We start from the raw sequence: 13,090 nt of genomic DNA on the forward strand, positions 1-13,090 counted from the left end.
AGGAGAGTCTGGTCGGGTTTTGCACAAGACGCGCAGGAGGCGGATGCCTAGCCATTCTTCCAGGGTTGATAGCCTGGTTCCAGTGACCTTACCACAACCTGAAGTTGCTGCGCCGAATCCTGTGTCGGAGCAGATTCCTTCTACGTCCGGAGTTTCGGTCCCTTCACCCGGAGGCAGATCTGGAAGGCAAGGAGTGCCCGCAGCACCTATGGCTCCTGGTGGACGACAATTAATGCCGCTGATTCAGGCTTCGGTTTCCCCTGCAACTTGGCAGGCGCATGGTAAGGCGTGGGGGGACTGGGAGAGCATGGTGGGGGGGAGAGATGTGGTGTCCAGTGATGATCTCCGCCTTGAGGTAACGGTTGAATGGTTGTTGCAATTGCGCGCTAGCGGGGTGTCAGCTTCGATGGCGCAGCGTAGATTGTCAGGGGTTGCCTTCCATTTTAAGTTGCGCGATTGGCCGGATGTTACTAGGAGATTCATTATACGCCAGGCTCTTCTGGGGTGGAGTAAGGAACTTGTATACCGTGAATGTAGGCGTCCGGTATTATTTAACCTGTTAGGCAGACTCATTGCTAAGCTTTCTGACGTCTGTCGGTCCCTGTTCGAGGTTGCGTTGTTTTCTGCTAGTTTCAGTATAGCATTCTTTGCAGCGTTACGGATAGGCGAGCTGGTTGCTCCGTCTGGTAGCAGACCAGGTGGCCTTTCTTGTGCTGACGTGGTCCTGGGTAATGGCGCATTGAGGATCAGGGTGAGTCGCTCCAAGACGGACCAGTTTGGTAGCGGGTCATGGATCCCCCTTCACCCGGTTCCCGGTGTGTCATGCCCGGTGCGGCTGACGTCTAGTTATAGCTCCATGCGAGGTCCGGGACATAACTTTTTGGCGCATGCTGATGGCTCCCCTCTGACTAAGTTCCAGTTCACTTCGGTTTTTAAGTCATGTCTGGAGTTGTCTGGTATGAATCCCAGGGAATTTGGCACTCATTCTTTTTGAATTGGGGCGGCGACGGAAGCCGCTAGGGCGGGTTTGCCAGAGTCTGAGGTTATGAGGATAGGTAGGTGGAAGTCTGCTTGTTTTTCGCGATATATTAGACAGGACCTGTTATAGAACAGTAAGAATGGAAAGAGACTGGGTATATGTGTTTAAAAAAAAAATAAAAAATATATATATATATAAAATACTAATAATAAATAAAATAAAAAAAATATGCATGTTTCGCGGTTTTAATGGTTGTTTCTTCACAAGCGCAGTAGGTCCGACGGTGTGGATGGTGGGTCATTCCTACATTTTCTGGGCAGCGCAGAGAGCCGAATGTCGACCCGGCGGGAGATCCCTGGGCTTCAGTGATGTGAGAGTGTCGTGGAGGGGGATCCGGGGCCTCAGATGGTCCCAGCTGTTGTCACAGGTGGTGGAAATTGGCACGCAGGCTATTGGTCCTGTTGTGTTGGTGGTCCACGCGGGGGGCAACGACATCGGGTCAGTGCCGTTGCTTGAGCTCTTGACGCTCATGCGGGCTGATTTGGAACGTTTTCCATCGCAGGCGGACGGTGAATGCTCGCATGTCCCGTTTTGTTAGATCCCGCGGGGGAGTAGTTGTTCGTCATCGGCAGTTGGAGGGGGACAATAGATCATTGATGAGGCCGGATGGTGTCCACTTGTCCGATATCGGCCTGGACATTTTTCTCTCTGGTATCCAGGACGGGATTGAGCAGGCCATGTTCTTGTTGGGTGGTGGTCGGAGCCCCGTGTGAGGTTGGGTCTCCTCCGTGGCGGCTGGTAAAGAGAAGTTGGTTACTGAGCAGGTGAACTGGCGTCATCCGCCCGCTGGGAGGCCAGCGGCTGGCGGATCGCATGGGCTCAGCTATGGTTATGCCGTTTAAAGAATTAGCTGTGGCCGACTACCACCCAACAAAATGGTTAAATAAAAGTTATAAACGTGACAAGGTTGTCTGTGTCATTTGTGGTGGGAGGGCATGTTGGGGCCAAGGGCTAGATGGTTCCCTCACCCCCTCTCCTTTCCTGAAAGTGACTACCAACAGTCTGCAGGCGATGGGGGTTTTTCAAAGCCTATGGTCGTGCTGAGGTAGTTCAGTGACAGTTAAGTGACCCAGAAAACAATGATTCTGCAGTGTGGGCCCACAATGGCCTAGTAGGCTTTAATGATCACCTTAGATCACAAAGAAAATTTATGTTTTTTCTATGCAAAATTATCCAGCCGATCGCTTTTGGTCTGTTGACAATGAAGCAACGACCTTATCATCTGGGGTGTGCCAACTTTGCCAACACACTTGAGGTGATCACTTCATTGTGATACGCAAGCCCCTTCACCACAACAAGGTAACGATCACGAAGGGGAATTGACACTTGTATGTGCCTTTTTTTTTGTTTTTGCAGCCACAGTGCAGCACCAGAGGCCAGAAAAATTAGGCATGTGCACATGCCTGAAAAATAAGGTATTGTTGCAGCCGCTGCTGTAGCAGCGGCCGGAAAAATTTATGTTTTCCAGGCAGAAAGTGCCCTAAAACATTGCGGCTTGAACCATAGTTGGTGGCGGAGAAGTCACGCAAGTCATCCGGCATGCAGAGATTCAATACAGCAGCGTGTGGACCATTTTTAGCCCAAGGCATGTCATCAGGCCTTTTTTAGTCAAATGCATCCCCCACTGTCAGTCCCTTTGGGATCCATGCCTCATCATCTTAATAAAGGTGAGGTAATCTAGACTTTTTTGACCTAGGCGACTTCTCTTCTCAGTGACAATACCTCCTGCTGCGCTGAAGGTCCTTTCTGACAGGACACTTGAAGCGGGGCAGGCCAGAAGTTCTATCGCAAATTGGGATAGCTCAGGCCACAGGTCAAGCCTGCACACCCAGTAGTTAAGGCGTTCATCGCTCCTCAGAGTGTCGATATCTGCAGTTAAGGTGAGGTAGTCTGCTACCTGTCGGTCGAGTCGTTCTCTGAGGGTGGACCCGAAGGGCTGTGGCGATGCGTATGACTTTAAAAGCTCTGCATGTCCTCCATCAACAACACGTCTGTAAAGCGTCCTGTCCTTGCCGGTGTGGTCGTGGGAGGAGGAGGATTACTTTCACCTCTTCCCCTGTTAGATTCCCGTTGTGCTGTGACATCACCCTTATACGCCGTGTAAAGCATATTTTTTAACTTGTTTTGGAACTGCTGCATCCTTTCCGACTTCCGGTAATTCAGTAACATTTCAGCCACTTTCTGCTTATACCGGGGGTCTAGTAGCGTGGCCACCCAGTACAAGTCGTTCTCCTTCAGCCTTTTTATACGAGGGTCCCTCAATAGGCATGACAGCATGAAAGACTCCATTTGCACAAGGTTGGATGCCACGTACAACACCACGGGTACCAGATAGGTGACAACGAGCACCCTGGGATGCCTGCTGTGGTTAGTCTTCCTCCTCCTCAAAGCCACATTCCTCCTCTGACTCCTCTTCCTCAGACTCCTCTTCCAGCATTGCCGCAGGTCCAGCAAGTGATGATGATAAGGCTGTTTCTGGTGGTGATGGTGACCACAACTCTTCCTCTTCACGCTCATCTACGGCCTGATCCAGCACTCTTCGCAGGGCACGCTCCAGGAAGAAAACAAATGGGATGATGTCGCTGATGGTGCCTTCGGTGCGACTGACTAGGTTTGTCACCTCCTCAAAAGGACGCATGAGCCTACAGGCATTGCGCATGAGCATCCAGTAACGTGGCAGAAAAATACCCAGCTCCGCAGAGGCTGTCCTTGCACCCCGGTCATACAAATACTCATTTACTTTTTCTTGTTGGAACAGGCGGTTGAACATTAGAAGTGTTGAATTCCAACGTATCGGGCTGTCGCAAATCAAGCGCCTCACTAGCATGTTGTTTCGCCGCTGAATATCTGAAAAGTGTGCCATGGCCGTGTAGGAACGCCTGAAATGGCCACACACCTTCCTGGCCTGCTTGAGGACGTCCTGTAAGCCTGGGTACTTATGCACAAAGCGTTGTACGATCAGATTCAACACATGTGCCATGGATGGCACATGTGTCAACTTGCCCAAATTCAATGCCGCCAACAAATTGCTTCCATTGTCACACACCACTTTGCCGATCTCCAGTTGGTGCGGGGTCAGTCACTGATCCACCTGTGCGTTCAGGGCGGACAGGAGTGCTGGTCCGGTGTGACTCTCTGCTTTCAGGCAAGTCAACCCCAAGACGGCGTGACACTGTCGTATCCGGGATGTGGAATAGCCCCTGGGGAGCTGGGGGGGTGCAATTGATGTGGAGCAAGATGCAGCAGCAGAAGAGGACTCAGCCGAGGAGGTTAGCAAAGAGGATGGAGTAGGAGGAGTAGAGGAGGTGGCAGCAGGCCTGCCTGCAAGTCGTGGCGGTGTCACCAACTCCTCTGCAGAGCCACACATTCCATGCTTGGCAGCCGTCAGCAGGTTTACCCAATGCGCAGTGTACGTGATATACCTGCCCTGACCGTGCTTTGCAGACCAGGTATCAGTGGTCAGATGGACCCTTGCCCCAACACTGTGTGCGAGACATGCCATGACTTCCTTTTCCACAATAGAGTACAGGTTGGGGATTGCCTTTTGTGAAAAAAAATTTCAGCCGGGTACCTTCCACTGCGGTGTCCCAATAGCTACAAATTTTTTGAAGGCCTCAGACTCCACCAGCTTGTATGGTAAAAGCTGGTGGGCTAAGAATTCCGACAAGCAAGCTGTCAGACGCCGGGCAAGGGGGTGACTCTGTGACATTGGCTTCTTACGCTCAAACATTTCCTTGACAGACACCTGACTGTGGGCAGATGAGCAGGAACTGCTGAAGGTGAGAGGCGGAGTGGCGGGTGGTTGAGAGGGGGCAAGGAGGACAGCAGTGGTTGACGTGGCTGAAGATGCTGGACCAGGAGGAGGATGGTGGCTTTGAGTTTGTGTGCTGCTTGTACTCATCATGTGTTGATCCCATAGGCGTTTGTGATGTGAGATCATGTGCTTTCGCAAAGCAGTTGTGCCTAGGTGGGTGTTGGACTTCCCACGACTCAGTTTCTTTTGGCACAGGTTGAAAATGGCATCGCTGTTATCAGAGGCAGACACACAAAAAAAATGCCACACTGCTGAGCTTTGCAATGACTGCATTCTGGTGGTGGCAACAGCATGCGTTGATTGGCGTGCTGTCTGGCTGACACCAGGTGCCGATGCATGCTGTCTGACTGTGCCACTAGCTCCTTGCGACGACCTCCCCCTGCTTCCAACTCGTCTCCTCCTCCTCTCTGTCTCCCCATCTGAACTTTCCCCCTGTTCTTCTTCTCTTCGAGAGGGCACCCACGTGACATCCACGGACACATCGTCATCATCAACCGCTTCACTTGTATCTGACAACTCAGCAAAGGAAGCAGCAGCGGGTACAACATCATCATCATCATCATCATCATCACACTGTACGTCCATGCGTGTAATGCTGCCTGACTGAGACATATCCCTGTTATCTACATCCTCTGGCAATAATGGTTGCTCATCACTCATTTCTTCCAACTGATGTGTAAATAACTCCTCTGACAGATCAAGTGAAGCGGCTGTGGTGCTAGTGTTGGTGGTGGCGGCAGGCGGGCGAGTGGTAACTTGAGAGGTGCCCGAAGCTGAGCTGGAGGAGGATGGTGCATCAAGGTTCCGAGCGGAAGCTGTAGAAGATTGGGTGTCCTGTGTTAGCCAGTCAACTATGTCCTCAGAATTTTTCGAGTTCAGGGTACGTGGCCTCTGAACACTGGGCATTATTCTAGGGCCAAAGGAAATCACAGCACCACGACCACGATGGCCCCTGCTGGGTGGCCTGCCTCAGCCTGTCATTTTTTTTTTGATTAGTGGTACTATGCGTGCAAGGTACTGTGCCACCCTATATGAGTGGTGGGCTGTGGGCACAGTACAGTCTGTGGGCCTGACACACGCTGGCAGGCAACTGCAATTATATTACAGAGAAAAAATTGAATGACTTTTTTATCTGCAAGGTACTGTGCCACCCGATATGAGTGGTGGGCACTGGCAGTGGGCACAGTACAGTCAGTGGGCCTGACACACACTGGCAGGCAACTGCAATTACATTACAGAGAAAAAATTAAATTACTTTTTTTATCTGCAAGGTACTGTGCCACCCGATATGAGTGGTGGGCACTGGCAGTGGGCACAGTACAGTCAGTGGGCCTGACACACATTGGCAGGCAACTGCAATTATATTAAAGGGTAAAAATTCAATGACTTTTTTATCTGCAAGGTACTGTGCCACCCCATATGAGTGGTGGGCAGTGGGCACAGTACAGTCTGTGGGTCTGACACTCACTGGCAGCGAACTGCAATTATATTACAGAGAAAAAATGTAATGACTTTTTATCTGCAAGGTACTGTGCCACCCGATATGAGTGGTGGGCACTGGCAGTGGGCACAGTACAGTCAGTGGGCCTGACACACACTGGCAGGCAACTGCAATTATATTACAGAGAAAAAATTAAATTACTTTTTTATCTGCAAGGTACTGTGCCACCCTATATAAATGGTGTGCACACAGTACAGTCTGTGGGCCTGTGGCCTCTCACACACGGGCAGGAAACTGCAATATATATATATATATATATATATATATATATACAGTACAGACCAAAAGTTTGGACACACCTTCTCATTCAAAGAGTTTTCTTTATTTTCATGACTATGAAGGCATCAAAACTATGAATTAACACATGTGGAATTATATAAATAACAAACAAGTGTGAAACAACTGAAAATATGTCATATTCTAGGTTCTTCAAAGTAGCCACCTTTTGCTTTGATTACTGCTTTGCACACTCTTGGCATTCTCTTGATGAGCTTCAAGAGGTAGTCCCCTGAAATGGTCTTCCAACAGTCTTGAAGGAGTTCCCAGAGATGCTTAGCACTTGTTGGCCCTTTTGCCTTCACTCTGCGGTCCAGCTTACCCCAAACCATCTTGATTGGGTTCAGGTCCGGTGACTGTGGAGGCCAGGTCATCTGGCGCAGCACCCCATCACTCTCCTTCATGATCAAATAGCCCTTACTTTCAAAGTTTTCCCAATTTTTCGGCTGACTGACTGACCTTCATTTCTTAAAGTAATGATGGCCACTCGTTTTTCTTTACTTAGCTGCTTTTTTCTTGCCATAATACAAATTCTAACAGTCTATTCAGTAGGACTATCAGCTGTGTATCCACCTGACTTCTCCTCAACGCAACTGATGGTCCCAACCCCATTTATAAGGCAAGAAATCCCACTTATTAAACCTGACAGGGCACACCTGTGAAGTGAAAACCATTTCAGGGGACTACCTCTTGAAACTCATCAAGAGAATGCCAAGAGTGTGCAAAGCAGTAATCAAAGCAAAAAGTGGCTACTTTGAAGAACCTAGAATATGACATATTTTCAGTTGTTTCACACTTGTTTGTTATGTATATAATTCCACATGTGTTAATTCATAGTTTCGATGCCTTCATAGTCATGAAAATAAAGAAAACTCTTTGAATGAGAAGGTGTGTCCAAACTTTTGGTCTGTACTGTATATAAAAAAAAAAAAAAAGCAGACTGATGTACCAGCCCTAAAAAGGGCTTTTTGGGGTGCTGTCAGGACGCTGTCCTTACAGCAGATGAGTATTTGAGGACTGGAGTGGACACAGAACACTGGCCTAGCTAACGATTTCCCTATTAAATCAGCAGCAGCAGCAGCACTCTCCCTGCTCTAACTAACACTGCAGCTTCAGAATGAATCTAAGATGGATGCTGTCCTTGCTTTTTGATAGGAGGTGGGAGGGTCTGGGAGGGAGGGTATGCTGATTGGCTGGAATGTGTCTGCTGACTGTGAGGTACAGGGTCAAAGTTTGCCCAATGATGACATATAGGGGGCAGACCGAACATTGCATATGTTCGTCCGCCGCGGCGAACGCGAACAATCGATGTTCGCCGGGAACTGTTCGCCGGCGAATAGTTCGGGACATCTCTACTCATATGTATATTTATTTATTTTTATTTCACTTTAGCACATTAATAGCAGTTTTGAAACAAAAACATGATGTTTTAGTGTCTCCATGTTCTGAGAGCTATAGTTTTTTTATTTTTTGGGAGATTGTCTTAGGTATGGGCTCATTTTTTGCAGGATGAGGTGACGATTTTATTGATATTATTTTGTGGGACATACGCCTTTTTGATCGTTTGGTGTTGCACTTTTTGTGATGTAAGGTGAAAAAATGGCTTTTTTTACACCGTTTTTATTTTTATTTTTTTATGGTGTGTATAGGACAGGGTGGATCATGTGATATATTTATAGAGCCGGTAATTATGGACGCGGCGATACCTAATATGTGTGGGGTTATTTTTTTCTGTTTTTTATTATAAAATAAGGGGAAAGGGGCATTTTTTTTCTTATTTTACTTTATTAATTGTATTACTTTATTAATTTTATTTAAAGGGAGTCTGTCACCTCCATATGGCCATATACAGTGCTTACATGGCTCTGTAGCAAATCTATACAGGATTGTAACGGTACCTTTGTTCTTTTCTTTAGACTTGCACAAGCAGGAAAAACAAGGTTGAACTTTTTGGCCAAAAGTCCAAAAGATATGTTTGGCGCAAAAACAACACTGCACATCACCAAAAGAACACCATACCCACAGTGAAGCATGGTGGTGGCAGCATCATGCCAAGGGGCTGTTTTTATTCAGCTGGAACTGGGGTCTTAGTTAAGCTAGAGGGAATTATGAACAGTTCCAAATACCAGTCAATATTGGCACAAAACCTTCAGGCTTCTGCTAGAAAGCTGAACATGAAGAGGAACTTCATCTTTCAGCATGACAACGACCCAAAGCATACATCCAAATCAACAAAGGAATGGCTTCACCAGAAGAAGATTAAAGTTTTGGAATGGCCCAGCCAGAGCCCAGACCTGAATCAGATTGAAAATCTGTGGGGTGATCTGAAGAGGGCTGTGCCCAGGAGATGCCCTCACAATCTGACAGATTTGGAGTGTTTTTGCAAAGAAGAGTGGGCAAATCTTGCCAAGTCAAAATGTGCCATGCTGATAGACTCATACCTAAAAAGACTGAGTGCTGTAATAAAATCAAAAGGTGTTTCAACAAAGTATTAGTTTAAGGGTGTGCACACTTATGCAACCATATTATTTTATTTTTATATTTTTTATTCCCTCCACCTAAAAGATTTCAGTTTGTTTTTCAATTGAGTTGTGCAGTTTATAGCATAATTTTCAAAAGACCCTATAGACCCGGGATCATCAACTTATAATTAAATTCAAATAGCCTAGTTGCCTAGACTAGTAAACTCCCGTTTCTGGTCAATTAAAACGTAACATTTATTTCATTTCATTTATTAGAAAGATAACATAACGGGAGAACAAAGAATAGTTTAAAACTATAGGTGCGGTAGGGCACTAGTGGTTGGGATAAGGGTTACTTCACCCTTATGTTCTGCCTCCTAGCATTCGTTCATCCCACGCTTCCTTTTTGTCAGCAGTGAACATATTTTGTTTATCTAGATGAACAATTGCTGGAGATACACTTATTCATTCACCCTGAGTCATTAGTTTTCCAGCGATTTTTGCTCTTGGGCGATTCTCAACCACTAGTGTCAGTGCACGATTGAGTCTGCAGTTACTCCGTGCTATGACACTTGGTCCCACCTGCTCCTAATCTAAAAACTAACACGAGAGCTCCCCCAACATGTTTCACCACTAGATGTGGCTTCTTCAGGGGATGGAGCTACTATCAACATAAGGGTGAAGTAACCCTTATCCCAATCACTAGTGCCCTACCGCACCTATAGTTTTAAACTATTCTTTGTTCTCCCGTTATGTTATCTTTCTAATAAATGAAATGAAATAAATGTTACGTTTTAATTGACCAGAAACGGGAGTGCAGTTTATAGGTCACATTAAAAGGTGGAAAAAGTTCTGAAATGATTTATCTTTGTCTCATTTTTTATACATCACAGAAACCTGACATTTTAACAGGGGTGTGTAGACTTTTTATATCTACTGTATTTTGGACCAGATTTTTTATTTTAATTTTTTTTACACCCAAAGAAAACCTTTAAGAATAGGGGATGTGAAAAGGCGAAACAGCTATGACACGACAGGTGATAAGTGTCTGATTGGTGGGGGTCTGACTGCTGGGACCTCCATGATCAAGGGAACGTGGTCTTAAAGGGGTTGTCTCACTTCAGTAAATTGGATTTATCATGTAGAGAAAGTTAATACAAGTAACTTACTTTTATATATATATATATATATATATATATATATATATATATATATATCTATATCTTTATTGCGTTTTTACAGCCATTTACAAAATTTCAATAGGTAACATTTTTGCAACCATTTCAGAAATGATTCAATTATTGCGTTTATATACATTACCCCACCCCCTCCCTTTGCGCGCCGCATGCTCCTTCTACAGAAGGAAAGAAAAAAAGAAAAAAGAAAAAAAAATATATAAAAAATATAATAAACATTTTTAAATAAAAATGTATCTTCTCTTCACCATCCTCAATCTCCCCGTCTCCCCAACTCCCCCACAGCCCCTGGTCCCTACTCTCCCTCCCCAAGACCGCTAAATTTTTATTTAACCATTTCTGCCATAACCTAGCGAATCTATTTTTTCTCTTATTACCTACCAGATTAAATTCCTCCCTGGCAAGCGAGACTCTAACGGAGCTCTCCCATTCTTTGACCGTGGGAGCACCACTCCCCCCCCCAGTGTCCTACAATACATTTCCTGGCCTGGAATAGAAGCTATCTCTCTAGGTTGGGGGACATCCATTCCATTCATCACCCCCAAAATACATTTTTTAAATTGCCTTGGCACTTTAAACTGGTGGTATTCCTTTATTTTTCATTAACCTTTTCCCAGTACTCTGGAATTTTTACGCATGTCCATAATACATGTATATCGTCCGCTCCTACCTCACCACATTTTGGACACATAAACTCTTTAGACTTGTAACACTTCATTAACATCTTGGGAGAGTAGTAGAGGCGGTACAGTATATTAAATTGAGTAATTTTGTGAGAAAAATTCATTGAGACCTTATTTTTGGACTGTATGGCCAGTTCCCAAAAATCTTCCCGTTGAGAATTTAGGTCCCTCCGCCATTTATACATTAGACTATCAACTGCTCTTCTCTTGGTCTTTTGATATAGTAAGCATTGATATATTCTTGAAACCAATTTCTTCCATGGTGTTAATTTATTGATATCAACTAAAGGCTGCGGTAGGGCAATTATTTGTGTACCTTTTCCTAGCATCTTGTTCAGTGCTTGTTTTAGTTGAAAAAAAACAAAAACTCAACTCTGTATTTTTCAGTTGACAGTTATCTTTAAGTTTTTCATAGGGAATTATATCCCTTCTTCCCATACCTGGCCTAGTTTATATATTCCATGTTTCCACCCAATTTTTTGTTCAATCGACTTTAATTCTGTAAGATAAATATTATCCCACAGTATGGTGTCAGCATGGAAACCACTCTGGGACCACAAGTCTCTTGCCACCTTCCAAATTTTAGCCATCAACACAATTAGAGGTGTCTTATTGCATTCCTGTTGCGTCAGAATGCCTGCTTCCAATATTTGAAAGATATTACATTTTTCCAATCTTTTATTAATCCCTGCTATTATATTCTTGTATCTTTGCGTGTGACTCCATAATATCATATTTTTTATATAACCAGAAATGAAATAAAGTTCCAAGTCTGGTACTGATAATCCTCCCTCCTTCTCCTGAATGCACAATATTTGTGCCTTTATCCTAGTGTTTTCCCCACACCATATTAAATTAAAACAGTGTTGAGGTGGACAGCACGAAATCCTCCGGGGCACGCTTTGTGGTAGGAAGCATCAGCCAAGATGGTGGTTGAGGTGCCCTTGATGGTAGGGGTGCTTAGGGTGTTTGTTGCGGCTAAGTCCCTTGATGGTTTTTGTCGTGACGCCAGTACCGTTAATGGTGGTACAACCAACAGTAGTAATAATGAGGTAGACAGTGGTGAAATGCAACTCACAACTTTTACTTTAGATGTCTTTGGTTGCAGCAGTACAAAAATGCAGTTTCTTGATGGTACAGAGCTGATTCTGCAAATCCACTGTTTCTAGGCTGTTCAGGTTTTTTTGTTTTGGGAGCAGTGGTTAAGGTGTACCTGGTTCCTTTTGATGTGTGGGATCCTATTCCTTGTCTTTCCCTACAAGCTGAATATTTAGACAGGAAAACTCAACTGTCTCTCAGAAGTTTGGTGTGGCTGCCTGAAGCTATAAATCCTCCACCATGCAAAGGTGTCTGTGGCCCTCAATGATGGCTCTTATCACCGATGATTCCTTAGGAAGCTTGTTTCTTTTCCAGGGAGGCAAACTCTTCTCCTACTGGTCAGGGATGCAAGTCTATAGTCCGGCTACAGAAGGAAAACGCTCTTCTGCGCCTAACATCTGAGTATCACCTCCTAGCGAAGTTGGCTCCACTCACTAATCTGTTTCATGGAGTCTTCACTCTACATTTTCTCCCACTAATCTGATCTGACTCCCTCAGATCTGCTCTCTTCTGAACTACATTTTCAACAACCTGGTCTGAACTCATCTGTCTCCACTCCTCAACTGACTAACTAGGCCTGACCTAGGTATATATAAGACCTAAGTTATATCCCCATCTAGTGGTGGGATGTATAAATGACACCTAATCTGCCTGGTAACAGGGATTCTGCAGATACATACACACAAAATCATACATTACAACATAGTACTGTTGACAAGGTAAAAAGTGCTTTTAAGCAGTGCCCACACACACGTAGTGGGACGCTGCAATTATCACCGGCGTATTCCACAAAATATAGTTCAGAGAAGGTAATAAACACATTTTCACCAAAGAAATACGACCAGCCATCGAGACATACAATCTTTTCCAGACCTCTTTTCCAGACCTATTTTCTTCCTAATTTCTTGTATTTTTGGGACCACATTCAACTGTACATAGTCTCTGGGATTAGGAGTTATCTGGATACCCAAATATTTAACAGGTTCGTTAATCATCTTAATTTCCAGAAACCCCGGTCTGA

Source organism: Bufo bufo, chromosome 3 (assembly GCF_905171765.1).
Source record: "Bufo bufo chromosome 3, aBufBuf1.1, whole genome shotgun sequence".
Classification (NCBI taxonomy): domain Eukaryota; kingdom Metazoa; phylum Chordata; class Amphibia; order Anura; family Bufonidae; genus Bufo; species Bufo bufo.